This window comes from Mustela putorius, unplaced genomic scaffold (genome assembly GCF_011764305.1).
Source record: "Mustela putorius furo isolate JIRA1106 unplaced genomic scaffold, ASM1176430v1.1 tig00003927_pilon_pilon_pilon, whole genome shotgun sequence".
Lineage (NCBI taxonomy): Eukaryota > Metazoa > Chordata > Mammalia > Carnivora > Mustelidae > Mustela > Mustela putorius.
In genome coordinates, this window is record NW_025422072.1 from 2,591,171 (window position 1) to 2,603,357 (window position 12,187).

Sequence of the window (12,187 nt, forward strand, 5' to 3'; positions counted from 1 at the left end):
TATAGATGTATTTTCAAGTAAACATTGGCAATTTTTTCTTTTTGTATAATGTTCTTTTTCTAAGGAATAATATCCTTGTATTTCTTTTAGAAATAACAGAATGAACTCTGAGGTCAATAAAACAAGATATTGCTTCATACTTTGCAAATGTTCCACTGTGTGTTGATAACCTAGCATTAACCACTGCATTGGAGAAGCTTTTCTAGAATGTTCCCAGGCGTGGTATGGTAGGCAAGGTGAGGCTCAGGTTCAGGGTTAGGAAAGGTTTGGAGATTGCTGTTATGACCCTGCTGAGTGTCAGAGTTCTGCAGAGGAGAAAGTTTAGGCAAGGCTCAATTCAGCAGGAGCTGATTTTAGGTAAAAAATAATTATTTACTGAACACTATTACTTTATGTTAGGAAAAATTTATTTGAGAAGCCAGATTCAATTTGGAATCAAAGGGAGAAAAGACCTTTTATAGATAAGGCAAAATAAATAAGTGGCTACACCTCACAAGGGTTTTTGTATGCTCTCACCAACCAATATTAGTGATGTATTTCACTTCAAATTCTCCTTTATTGATATCCCAAAATACCCTCTTAGTTTTACTGATTATATCAGGAAACAAGTCTCCAAGTTGATAATCTACTTTTTAATAACTTAGTTCTTAATTGCTTTTATTATCCTAGTGAGAAAAGAAAAAAATTTCTTTATTCTTAGTAAAAGGAATAAATTATTGTGGCTGGTGGGCTTTTATGCCTGGCCAGGTCAATCTATATATTTCAATACCTCTTACACTCCCTGGAGAAAGAAAGTATTTTCATAGGACATTTCCTATCATATTATGTAACTAAGTTTTGTTACCAAAACAACAATGGACTCCATCCTATGTTCTGTGATGTGGTATGCAATGATGGACCGAAAATTCTTTCTTCTCTTTTCTTTCAATAGGATTGGGAGCATTCATGATTTCACTTTCATTAAAAACAAAAATTTGCCTTCTTTGTCATAGATTAATTGACTATATAATTGCGGGTTTATTTCTGGGATCTCTATTCTGTTCCATTGGTCTATGTGTCTACTTTTGTGCCAGTAACATACTGTTATGATATTACAGCTCTGCAGTGTATCTGGAAATCTTGTGATACCTCCAGCCTTCTTGTTCTTTCTCAGGGTTGCTTGGCTATTCAGAGTTTTCTGTGTTTCCGTACAAATTTTCGCATTATTTGTTCTAGTTTTGCGAAAAATACTATTAGTATTTTGATAGAGATTGCATTGAATCTGTAGATTGCTTTGGGCAATAGGGACATCTTAGCAATATTAGTTCTTCCAGTCCATGAGCATGGAATATCTTTCCATTTTTGTCATCTTCAGTTTCTTTCATCAGTGTTTCATAGTTTTCTGAATATAGGTCTTTCACCTCTTTGGTTTAGTTTATTTTTTTTTTTTTAAGATTTTTATTTATTTATTTGATAGAAAGAGCACAAGCAGGGGGAGCAGCAGGTAGAGAGAGCCTGATAGGGGGCTCAATCCCAGGGTCCTGGGATCATGACTTGAGCCAAAGGCAGGCATTTTACCAACTGAGCCACCCAGGCATCACCCCCCCTCCAGGTATTTTATTCCTTGTGGCACAATTGTGAATGAGATTGTTTTCCTAATTTTTGTTTCTGCTACTTCATTATTACTTTGTAGAATCATTATCCTGGGTATTAATTTTGTATCCTACAAATTTTCTTAATTCATTTATTATTTTTAGTAGTTTTTTGGTGGAGTCTTTAGGATTTTTCTATGTATAGTATCATGCTGTTTGCAAATAGTGACAGTTCAACCTCTTTTTACCAATATGGATGCCTGCTATTTCTTTTTCTTTTTCTTTTTTATTTTTTTTTTTTTGTTATTTCTTTTTCTTGACTGATTCCTGTAGCTAGGACTTCCAGTACTATCTTGGATAAACATGGTGAGAGTGGACATCCTTGTCTTGTTCCTCATTTTGGAAGAAAAGCTCTCAATTTTTCAACACTGTGTTTAATGTTAGCTGTTGGTTTTTCACATATGGCCTTTATTAGGTTGAGGTAAATTTCTTCTGATCCCACTTTAAGAATTGTTGTCATGAATGGATGTTGAATCTTGTCAAACACTTTTTCTGAGTCTACTGAGATTATCATGCAATTTTGTCCTTTGTTTTATTGATGTGGTATATATAATGGGACAGATGGTAACTGTACTTAATGGCGAACATAGCATAATGTATAAAATTTTCAAATCACTAAGTCATACACCTGAAGCTCATGAAATATTTTATGTCAACTATACTCAAATTTAAAACAAAACTAATTTGCTAAAAACGTTGTGAGAGCAAAAAAATGTAAATTTTCAGTCCTCCTTATCAAATAGTAAAATGAGGCATGAACTTCTCCCCTCAGACAGAAGCATGGAACACTTTAATATCACTTACTAGCCATGGGCTAATAATAAGGTGGCATCCAGAAAAAGGGGTTCATGTTCCAGAAACTTCTGCAGTGAAACACAGAATCACATGGCTTCCTTACTGCCATATATATCCCCAATATTACTTCATGTATTTTGCCAATATGACTAAACCCAGTATTCTACATTTTCTAGGTCAAAATCTTTCATTGGAATCATGGGCTCTTTAATATAGAGTAGACCTCAAGACATCAGATTTAACAGCCTCTCCTTCAGACTGTTATTAACAGTCCTCCTTTGCTGTCCTCCTTCCTATACAACTAGAAAAATAATTATGTCCATGAACAAATGCCTCCTCCTGCTTTCCTCCTTATTTTCTTCTCCTCTGCCATATTGTCTTATCCCATAGATTTTCATCTCTTCACCGTAAGTAATCAGAACAGCTGTTCCTTTGGACCTCTGGGAATAGCTAGCATTTGTTTTTCCTGCCAATTAATAGCCGAAGGTGAAAGAACTTCTGAACAGAAAGAGTCTTACTCTTAATCTTTATCAGTACTTTGGTAAAATATTAAAAATGGGCTTTAAGCAGATTAAAAAGCAGCATTAGTGTCTCTAGTTACAATATTTCTGTGGTATGATAAATATATTTCCCCCATGATTTTATGTCACTTACTGGAGATCCAACTTTCCCTAGACACATAGGTAAAAAGCCTGTATTGGAAAAAAAAAAAATAAGCTTCATTGTTCATAGCAACAACTGAATGCAGCTGGAAAACTGGGGGAAACCAGTCTTTACAAACTATCCTGTAGCTGAATAATCCTGTTGTTCTATCCATGTAGCATCTGCATCTCCACCACTTACGTACTTTTCTTTCCCTCTCAGTGTTTGCCATGCCTTGCCATTCACTCCGCTTAAAATGTTTCTTGGTCCTTCTTTTTTGCACAGTGTTTTTCTCCAAGGACTAGATGCTTTATAATCCCCATGAGTCTTACATGCTTTTGGCGAACAGAGAAGCACACATTTGTTTCCTGGTCTGCAGATTGCTTTCCTGGTCTGCATATATGCCTTTTGTGTGTCTCTCAATGTAGCTATCAATTCACATTCTCATTCTCCCTCCTTTTTACCTTCTCCCTGCTCCTCTTTCTCTGCTCCCCCATCTACCACAGCTAAAAATAATGATTGTGTTTTAAATCTATTTATTGCTGAAAAACAGTGATCACCATAGAGAGTAGTAAATTGATATTCATTCTCTTATTTATATTTTTGAACACTTCTTTTCCACTTTTTATAAATTCTTTTATCAGCAGAAAAACTTTGATATGCAGAAATTTGAAACACCTAGGTTTATGTAAGTATAAATTGAAACTTAGAAAAAGGGAGTCATTTTTAAATGACTTCGATTTCTGCATATGTTGTTGTGAGAAAGAAGAAGAATGGATTGCTCAGCCTCCTTCACCCTCAATATAGCAAGTATTTCTAGGACAGCCCTGCTTGACTAGAGGGTATGTGAATATATACAGTTTTGCCAGAATATGATGTAGAACTAGGCAGATGCCTGTATATGCCTACTAGCTTTTCTTAAATGCATAAAGGAAATAAGATTTCTTCCAGCAATAAAATAATTTTCAACGATTTTTCTTTCTGAGTGTCAAATGATAAATCCTGAAAATATATCTACCATGCTAGAATTATAACATTGGAAGTTAATTATACTAATTAAAAGAGGGTCAGGAAGGTCTCTGCACAGCTGTGGTGAAGTGAAGCATTTGAAATTGTGGACAAGGGATAGCATCCGGCTATATAAACACATGGTTGTCGTAATGTCGATGTCAACAGAAAAGATGTGCAACCTCAGCTCTGAGATGTCCCAGAAAATACGTCGGGTAAACACAGGCAGAGGGTCTCTGCTTGGGTTCCTCAGAAATCTGAATACAATGTGGTTATTAATAATTTCTTGGCTATTCCACAAAAGCACTTGAAGAATTATCATTTTATATACAAAACCATCTCTAGGATATGATTCTCTTCTGATACCTTCATAAAAATGATTTAGGAGGGGTGCCTGGGTGGCTCAGTGGGTTAAGCCTCTGCCTTCGGCTTGGGTCATGATCTCAGGGTCCTGGGATCGAGCCCCACATCGGGCTCTCTGCTCAGCAGGGAGCCTGCTTCTCCCTCTCTCTGCCTGCCTCTCTGCCTACTTGTGATCTCTGTCTGTCAAATAAATAAATAAAATCTTTTTAAAAAAAAAATGATTCAGGAAAAGACCACAACCCTAATTACAATTCAAGTATTTTTTAAAGCCTAATAAAGTTTTTCACTAGATAAATGATGTGCTCAGTCAAAAGAACTGTGCTGAGGACAAATGCCTGGTCCCTGTCCAGGAGGTCATAGAATGGATTTCTATGAAGGGCTCTCTATTTGTTGCCAAACTTGGCAGGGATAGGGGTTGTTTTGGACTGTTCCTCTGTGCCTTTCGGTGGCAAAAGAAAAGCACTCAGCTCACACTGGGGCTGGTGTTCCATCCCAAGCACCATTCTATGACAATCAGCCTCAGCACAGTTTCACATGCATCTTTATGTTTCCTTCTTTAAGGTAGTTGGACAAATGAGCTTCCCAGCAAATGAGGACCCAGAGCAGTAAAACATTGCAGAACCATTATAGTAACTGGGGAGCTTTAATACAAAGCCTGGTTAAGTGACATGCTTTAGCTCTGCACCTCCCCATGAGAGAAAGTGGGTCCAGCTGTCACCTGTCTGATGAAAGACCAACAATGAGATTGTGCAAATTAAGTGCTCCATCCCAAGTCTCCCATCCAATGGGCCATTTGATATGGCTTGTCTGTCTGGAGGTTGGGTCCAAGGATCTCTGGAAGTGAAAAGGAAATGAATAGTTGCCGGAAAGCTGGCTACACTCTAAAATCCTAAACCAGTGCAAAGAAAAGTTCTCAGTAAAATAGCTTCGTGCTGGAGGTTAGCTGTTCAGAGTGAGTTTTGGGAAGTGTGGCAGCTGAATCTGTCTTCTGAAGTGAGGAGATGGCCAGACTCTGAGGGAGGAGGAGGCCTGGTCATGAATTGGCTCCGTTCTCAATTCTGCTTTCCTGATTCTTGGATCACTGGCAAGGTTAGGCACCAAAAGGTCACTTCTTCTGCTCCCATGAAAAGGAAGATTAGCAAAGAGCCACCATGTAGAAGCCTGGGACCATCCCCAGCCACCACCACTCAGGCTCAGACATGAGAATCACTGGGCATGTACTTAGCACTTCTTATTTAGAGACATTAGATGGTCAGAGTTTGTACTGAAATGTATCTAGAACTATTCAAATTAGTTTGGCTACAAAATTCAAATGACAACTATGCATTATAAATCTGTAAAGATAGGAAACTGTATCTGTAAATACACCTGGCCATTTTGACATTTGTATCACCACAATTATTAATCCTGCTATCGGTTAATGTTAAAAAGGTTATTGGCATAATTATTTTAAGAACAACATGTTACTCCTCCCATAATTAAAACTGTTAGTTGCTAGACATTTTCCCAAAATTCATGACATTTTGCTACAGGGAAAAATGTCACAAGTCTGGTCTTCTTGGGCCACTAATCAAGAGAACTTTACTAAGTTTTGGACACACAGCTAATCTTCCTTTGATGGTTGTTATGCTCTTTTTCATTTTGACGGGAATTCTCTGAGGGGGTAAAAACGCAAATCATAAGATTATCTGTAGCTTTTATTTACCTTTATGACTCTTTGGCTAATGATGTTTATATATAACCTGTGTCTTAATTTTTCCCTTGAGAGTCAAAATTTGTGGTCATTGTCTCTCCAAAGGTCAGAGAGTTTACAGTGGAATAAAACTAGGCTGTATCCTAGCTCCTTCTTCACATTAATGACTTGATAGCACTTCTCAATGAATTGGGTATCTTACCATCTCTCCTTCCCAACGTATAGAACAGAAAGATAATTAATCTTCATAGTATCCCCTAATAAGACTTTATGATCATGAAACAATATGACCCTAAGTGATATGTCAACCTCTGATGTGATCATTATCTGCAAGCATGACTTTAAGTGCCCGATTTCAAAGTCCTAATTGGAATTTTTAGTAAGTATCTGATTGACTCATCAATACTAATTTGTTACTTTGGATTAGATTTTGAAGGCAGTTTATCCTATAAGAATCACTGGAAAATTAAATCACTTCAAAGTTAGATTTTTCTTACATACCAAACTTTTTGGTATGTAACATAATTGAACATTGAACATAATATGGTTCAATAACCTGTTGATAATATTTCTCTAAACAAAAGTCATCATTTTGATGTTCTATGATGTAAATCTTTGGGATCTCTGTCTCTCTTATGCCCTTGTGTTGAACCAAACCTAACTCTGTGTTTTGAGCAAGTCCTTGGTGGTTCTTCCTCAGTACTATTCTGTGTGAGGGGGAGTGGTCCTCTGGATACCCATCCTTCTCTCCTTCATCCTACAGATCTGCCCTTATTTCATCCCAAATACTTGCCTGTGAGCTTAACCTTGAACTTTATGCTGCCAAAAAACTATTCAGTTTTTAGCAGAATTATTCAGAGCTTAGACACTGGGGCTAAACTGTGAGGATGAATCTTGGCTCTGCCATTTACTGTCTTGTGTGATATTGACAAAGTTGGGACCTATCCTCAATTTCTTTATTTGTAAAATATATTGATAGCACTTGATTACAGGCTAATTTTGAGAATTAAATGAATATTTATAAATATTTACAAGGTTTTATAACACTCAGAGCTTAAAACTATTTCCAAAACTTTTGTTTTGGGAAATCATATTCATGGCAATTTCTTGAAGTACAATGTTCTCTTTTTCTTCTCTTTCTTTTTTTTTTTTTTACTCAGCCAGTTCATGGGGTAGCTTTGTACTTGAAGTACAGTGCTTTGACTCTTGAAAAAAATGCTTTTGGCCATTGTATTTGGGTGTTAAATACTTACTTGTATGAGGGTTCTCCAAAGAAGCAGAACCAATAGGGGGTGTGTGTGTGTGTGTGTGTGTGTGTACACACATAGATTTATTTTAAGGAATTAAGTCATGTGATTGTGGGCCTGGCAAGTCTGAAATCTGGAGGGCAGGTTAACAGCTGGAGACCCATGGAAAATTTGATATTGCTGCTCTAAATGTCAGCCTTTTTCTCCTAAGGCCATCAATTGGTTTTGTGAGGCTCACCACCCACCCAGATTATGGAGTGTAATCTGCTTTACTCAAAGTCTACGGAGTTAAATGTTAATCCCACCTAAAAAAAAAAAAAATCTTCACAGTGACACCTAGATTGGTGTTTGACCAGTATCTAAATACTGTGATCTAGTCAAGTTGAAATATAAATTAACTCTCACATTACCCTTCAACAAAAGACCTTTGTAGAGCTCAGAGGTTTTCTAAGGAGGTTGTTGGTAAAGAATTCAATATGTAATTCAGCATGAGGTTTTGTGAGAGGCACTTCTTGGTTGGTCTTCAGCTTCTGTAGAGGAAATGCTGGCTTTTATCTTGGCACACTACAAACTATATAACTAGTTGCAGTTTCTATGTGTACATTAGTCATTGGGAAGCTCAGAGTCATCATTTCCTACACTCCAGACAGGAGTCTAGGAATCTTGAGGCACACATTTCAGGTACTACATTAGTTTCTGTGTCACCATGATTGTCTTTGCTCATTTTGAGGAATTTATTTATTAATTTATATAATCAGTGCCTTTTCCAGATATTCCCATTACATGCATTCCTTTCTTTTCCTTATAAATCCATCAAGTTATTGTAATTCTGTTTGCTGGTCTGTGTGTCCCCAAAGATGCAAAGTCCCTTGAAAATAGGAATTGAATTTTGTTTGCTGTTGACTCACCACCTCCTAATACAGGATCTAGATGGTTATTGGTTCTAAATAAGTATTTGCAAAATTCTGTATATATTTTTATAAACATCTTGGTTCTACCTTAGAAAAGCACAACATTCTTACTCCCAAAGATTATCTTCTAGTGTCTATATAAAATACTCGAGTTTTAGAAATGAAATTCTAGATTTAGGAGAAAAAGTGATACTAGATAATGCTAGGCATTCATCTGGAAAGTTGACAAAACTCTGAAGTGGTTAAAAGAATGGGAATTGAAATGCTGACCTTCAAGTCCAATCTTTGTGATTCTTTTCTTGGTTGAGAATTACTTATTAAAAGTAAGCTGGCCTTCTTACTGGAGTTCTGTGGTTTTGGTAAGGATGGTTGTACTCAGAGACAACTCTCACAAGGTTTTTACGCCTTTTTATAGGTGGTTGCTTTCAGAAGAATCATTTTCACCATGAGTTGTTTGTCTTTATGTAAGAAATGGTGGCATGTGTTTTGAGGTGACTCTATTGGGTTAAACACACAGATGCATCTTATCAATGTTGTTGGTGTTCAGGTGTCAATCTATTCTATCACCGAGAAGGTCAAAATATTCCCCTCAGCCTAACGTTAGATAGGTGGCTTCTTCACTTGGCCCCTGGACTCTGACTAGCAAGTTGTATGGTATAAATGTATAAGCAGGAATCCAAACTAAGGGAGGACTGGTAAACTCAGATTAAAGAAAATTAAGCATTCTCTTCTACCTCGTAATATTTACCATTTTCACTTTGGAATTATTTTTGTTTAAAAAGCTATAGGTACTGTTGGGGCACCTTCATGCTCAATTGACTGAACATCGGACTTCATTTTGGCTCAGGGCATGACCTCAGGGTCCTGTGATTAAGCCCTGCATGAGATTTTGTGCTTAGCAGGAATCTGCTTGAGGTTTTTTCTCTCTGTCTCCCTCTCCTTCTCTCCTTGATCACATGCTCTCTCTCAAATGAATAGATAAATCTTAAAAAACACTAGGGAGTATTATGCCTCCATCAGAAAGGACGAATACCCAACTTTTGTAGCAACATGGACGGGACTGGAAGAGATTATGCTGAGTGAAATAAGTCAAGCAGAGAGAGTCAATTATCATATGGTTTCACTTATTTGGAGCATAACAAATAGCATAGAGGACAAGGGGAGATGGAGAGGAGAAGGGAGTTGAGGGAAATTGGAAGGGGATTTGAACCATTAGAGACTGTGGACTCTGAAAAACAATCTGAGGGTTTTGAAGGGGTGGGTGGTGGGAGGTTGGGGGAACCAGATGGTGGGTATTGGGGAGGGCACGTATTGCATGGAGCACTGGGTGTGCTGCAAAAACAAGGAATACTGTTACATTGAAAAGAAATTTAAAAAACCACAAAAACAAACAAACAAAAAAAACATAGCTATTGTCTAGTATTAGAAAATCCTTTCTACTAAACACTGTTGGCTGAACATTATTGAAAAAATCTATTTCCAGTGGGCTTTGTTTCTTCCCCTATGACAGTGTTGAATGAGCCCTAGGTGCTTGGAAAACAGCACTAGTCAGGAAACCCCCACACCCTTCCTTGTTCTAGGAAACAACTTATTGCAAAGGAACCACCCTTCTGACATTGGCTGAGACTCTCAGGTGAACCTCCTGTATACTTATGACAAAGTCCAATTCCTATCCTTCGTCTCAGAAATTTGTAAGTGAATGGCTTGTCCTCCCTCACAAATCTGAACAAAATACTTCTAGCTTAACTTCACCAACTTCAGTTAGCTGTTTTGCTTTCCCCAGGCCTCCGAATTCTGGCCCATCCTTTAGTTTAAACAAGTATGGGAAATTAGCTAAGCCCTGGAAGGTTGAATAATCTCCCCTAAACCATCTCTCCCAGGGTTGGCTGGCCACAAACAAAGACACTTGCTGTTCAACTACTCAATCACATCTGCTCACCTCACTCTCCCACATTTGACTCTTTCTAGTCTTGTTGACTCTCCCCTGGCATCTGGGATGCTTACAGAGTTTGCAGGTGAGTGTCCTCTCTACTGCAAGAGTCCCTCTGCCTTTAGTACAATCGTCTTTTCAAATGAAGTCTCTCCTTACCTAAGTCTGGATTTGTTGTTTGACCCCTGAATGTAATTGCCCTTTTCATTGACTGACAACATGTCTTCTATCTCAGACATTTTAGGAGTCTCAGTTCTGCTGTTACTACCTCAGTTCCAAATTGAACTGTGGAAGTGTGTCAGGGGAAGATGGTTTTGTCATCATAGAAAACTGTGCAGATTGAGATGCTGGAGACATATTTGCTTTCGTATCCTTCAAAAAAGTAATAAAAATCTGTAGACTTTAATTAATTGATTTTAACATAGATACCTCGAGAAAACGAAAACTAGTAAACAGTCTCTAAGAAGCTGAGAATGATGTGAAATCTTCAATCTAAATTTTCTCAAGCAGTGATTTACTGACTGCAGCTTTTAAAATTTGTGGCTGTTTGTTTTTAGAGAGTGTCTGAAGCTAGTCTGAAAATTCAGGTTGGCTTCTCTCTTCTGTCTCCCGGTGTATAGGTGCAAGTAATCACAAAAATTGTGAAACAGCAGTTACATTCTAAGAGGATTTGAAAAGTAGAGTGGCGCAAATAGAACCACCCAGTGCACAATAGACCAAGTCTATTTAAGATCACTTGCTATTTTGATCAGCCATGCTTTTCTGCTACAATTAGCTACTGCCCTCACCACCCCCATGGCAGCTGATGATGCATGTACTGTTTTGTACCTCTACTACTAGCCTGAAAAACATCTCCATGAATTTTTGGTTATTTGCTTTGGGAACTTAATCATATAGAAGGAACAGTAGAAACATTATGGTATCATGGGAACGATCCAAGTACAAATGAGAGGATGGGGGCCCTAATATTGGGTCTGTCATTTACTTATGGTGACCTTAGATTGCTTAACGTCTCTGAGTCTCCATTTTTGAAGGATAATTAATTCCTGCCTCATGTAATTATAAGGGCAAAAAAGACAATATAGGGTAGTAAGAGCTTATAATATTTCAATAATATCACTTTTGCATTTGTATTTTCCATCTTTAGTGGATTGTGAGCTCCCTAAAACACAGGTCCTATATCCTCCTAATAAACAAGTAAATACATAATAGTTATTCAAAAAGCACTTTTGAATGTGTAACTTGACGTGAATGCAGGACTGTAAGCAATACTAAAATAAATTCCACAAATAATTCAACAAACATTTATTGTGTGAACATTATTGTGCTAGGTCCCTTAAGAGATACAAAAATGGATCAGACATGAATCCTGACCTCCAGGCACTTACAGTCCACCAGAGGATATCAGAAATGTGTATCAATAACAAGGTAGAAGTTTTTTTAAAAAGTCCTAAGAGAGGTACAGAAGCATTGCCATAAGAGTTCACAGGAGAAATTAGTTCTAGCTTGGAAAATCATGAAAAACTTTGTGAAGATGAAATATGAGGTGGACCTTGAAGCATAGATAAAATTAGATGTGGTGGGAGGGGAAGGACTACCAGTCTGAGGGCACAGAATTCTTGGCAGGTCGTGAGTGCAGTGGGCTCAGAGAATTGCCCACGACTGTCAGAGGGGACAACTGCAAGTCAGCTTTGGCAGAGTACACATGTGTGCCCATGCAGTGGTAACTTGTAAAAAATGGGCTAAAATGAGAGCTTCCTTAAAATTATGCTTCCTTGGTACTTATTGACCTGCCTGCACTGTTTCTCTTATAGATTAAAAAACAAATGAAAAGCACCACTACAACTTGGCATCCCTTGTAAAATAACAACAACAACAACAACAAAAAATGGCCCTAACATTTTCAAGTATGCAATTTCTGGTTAGCTTTCATATATTAATCTGATATTGAGTTACTAGAACTAGAG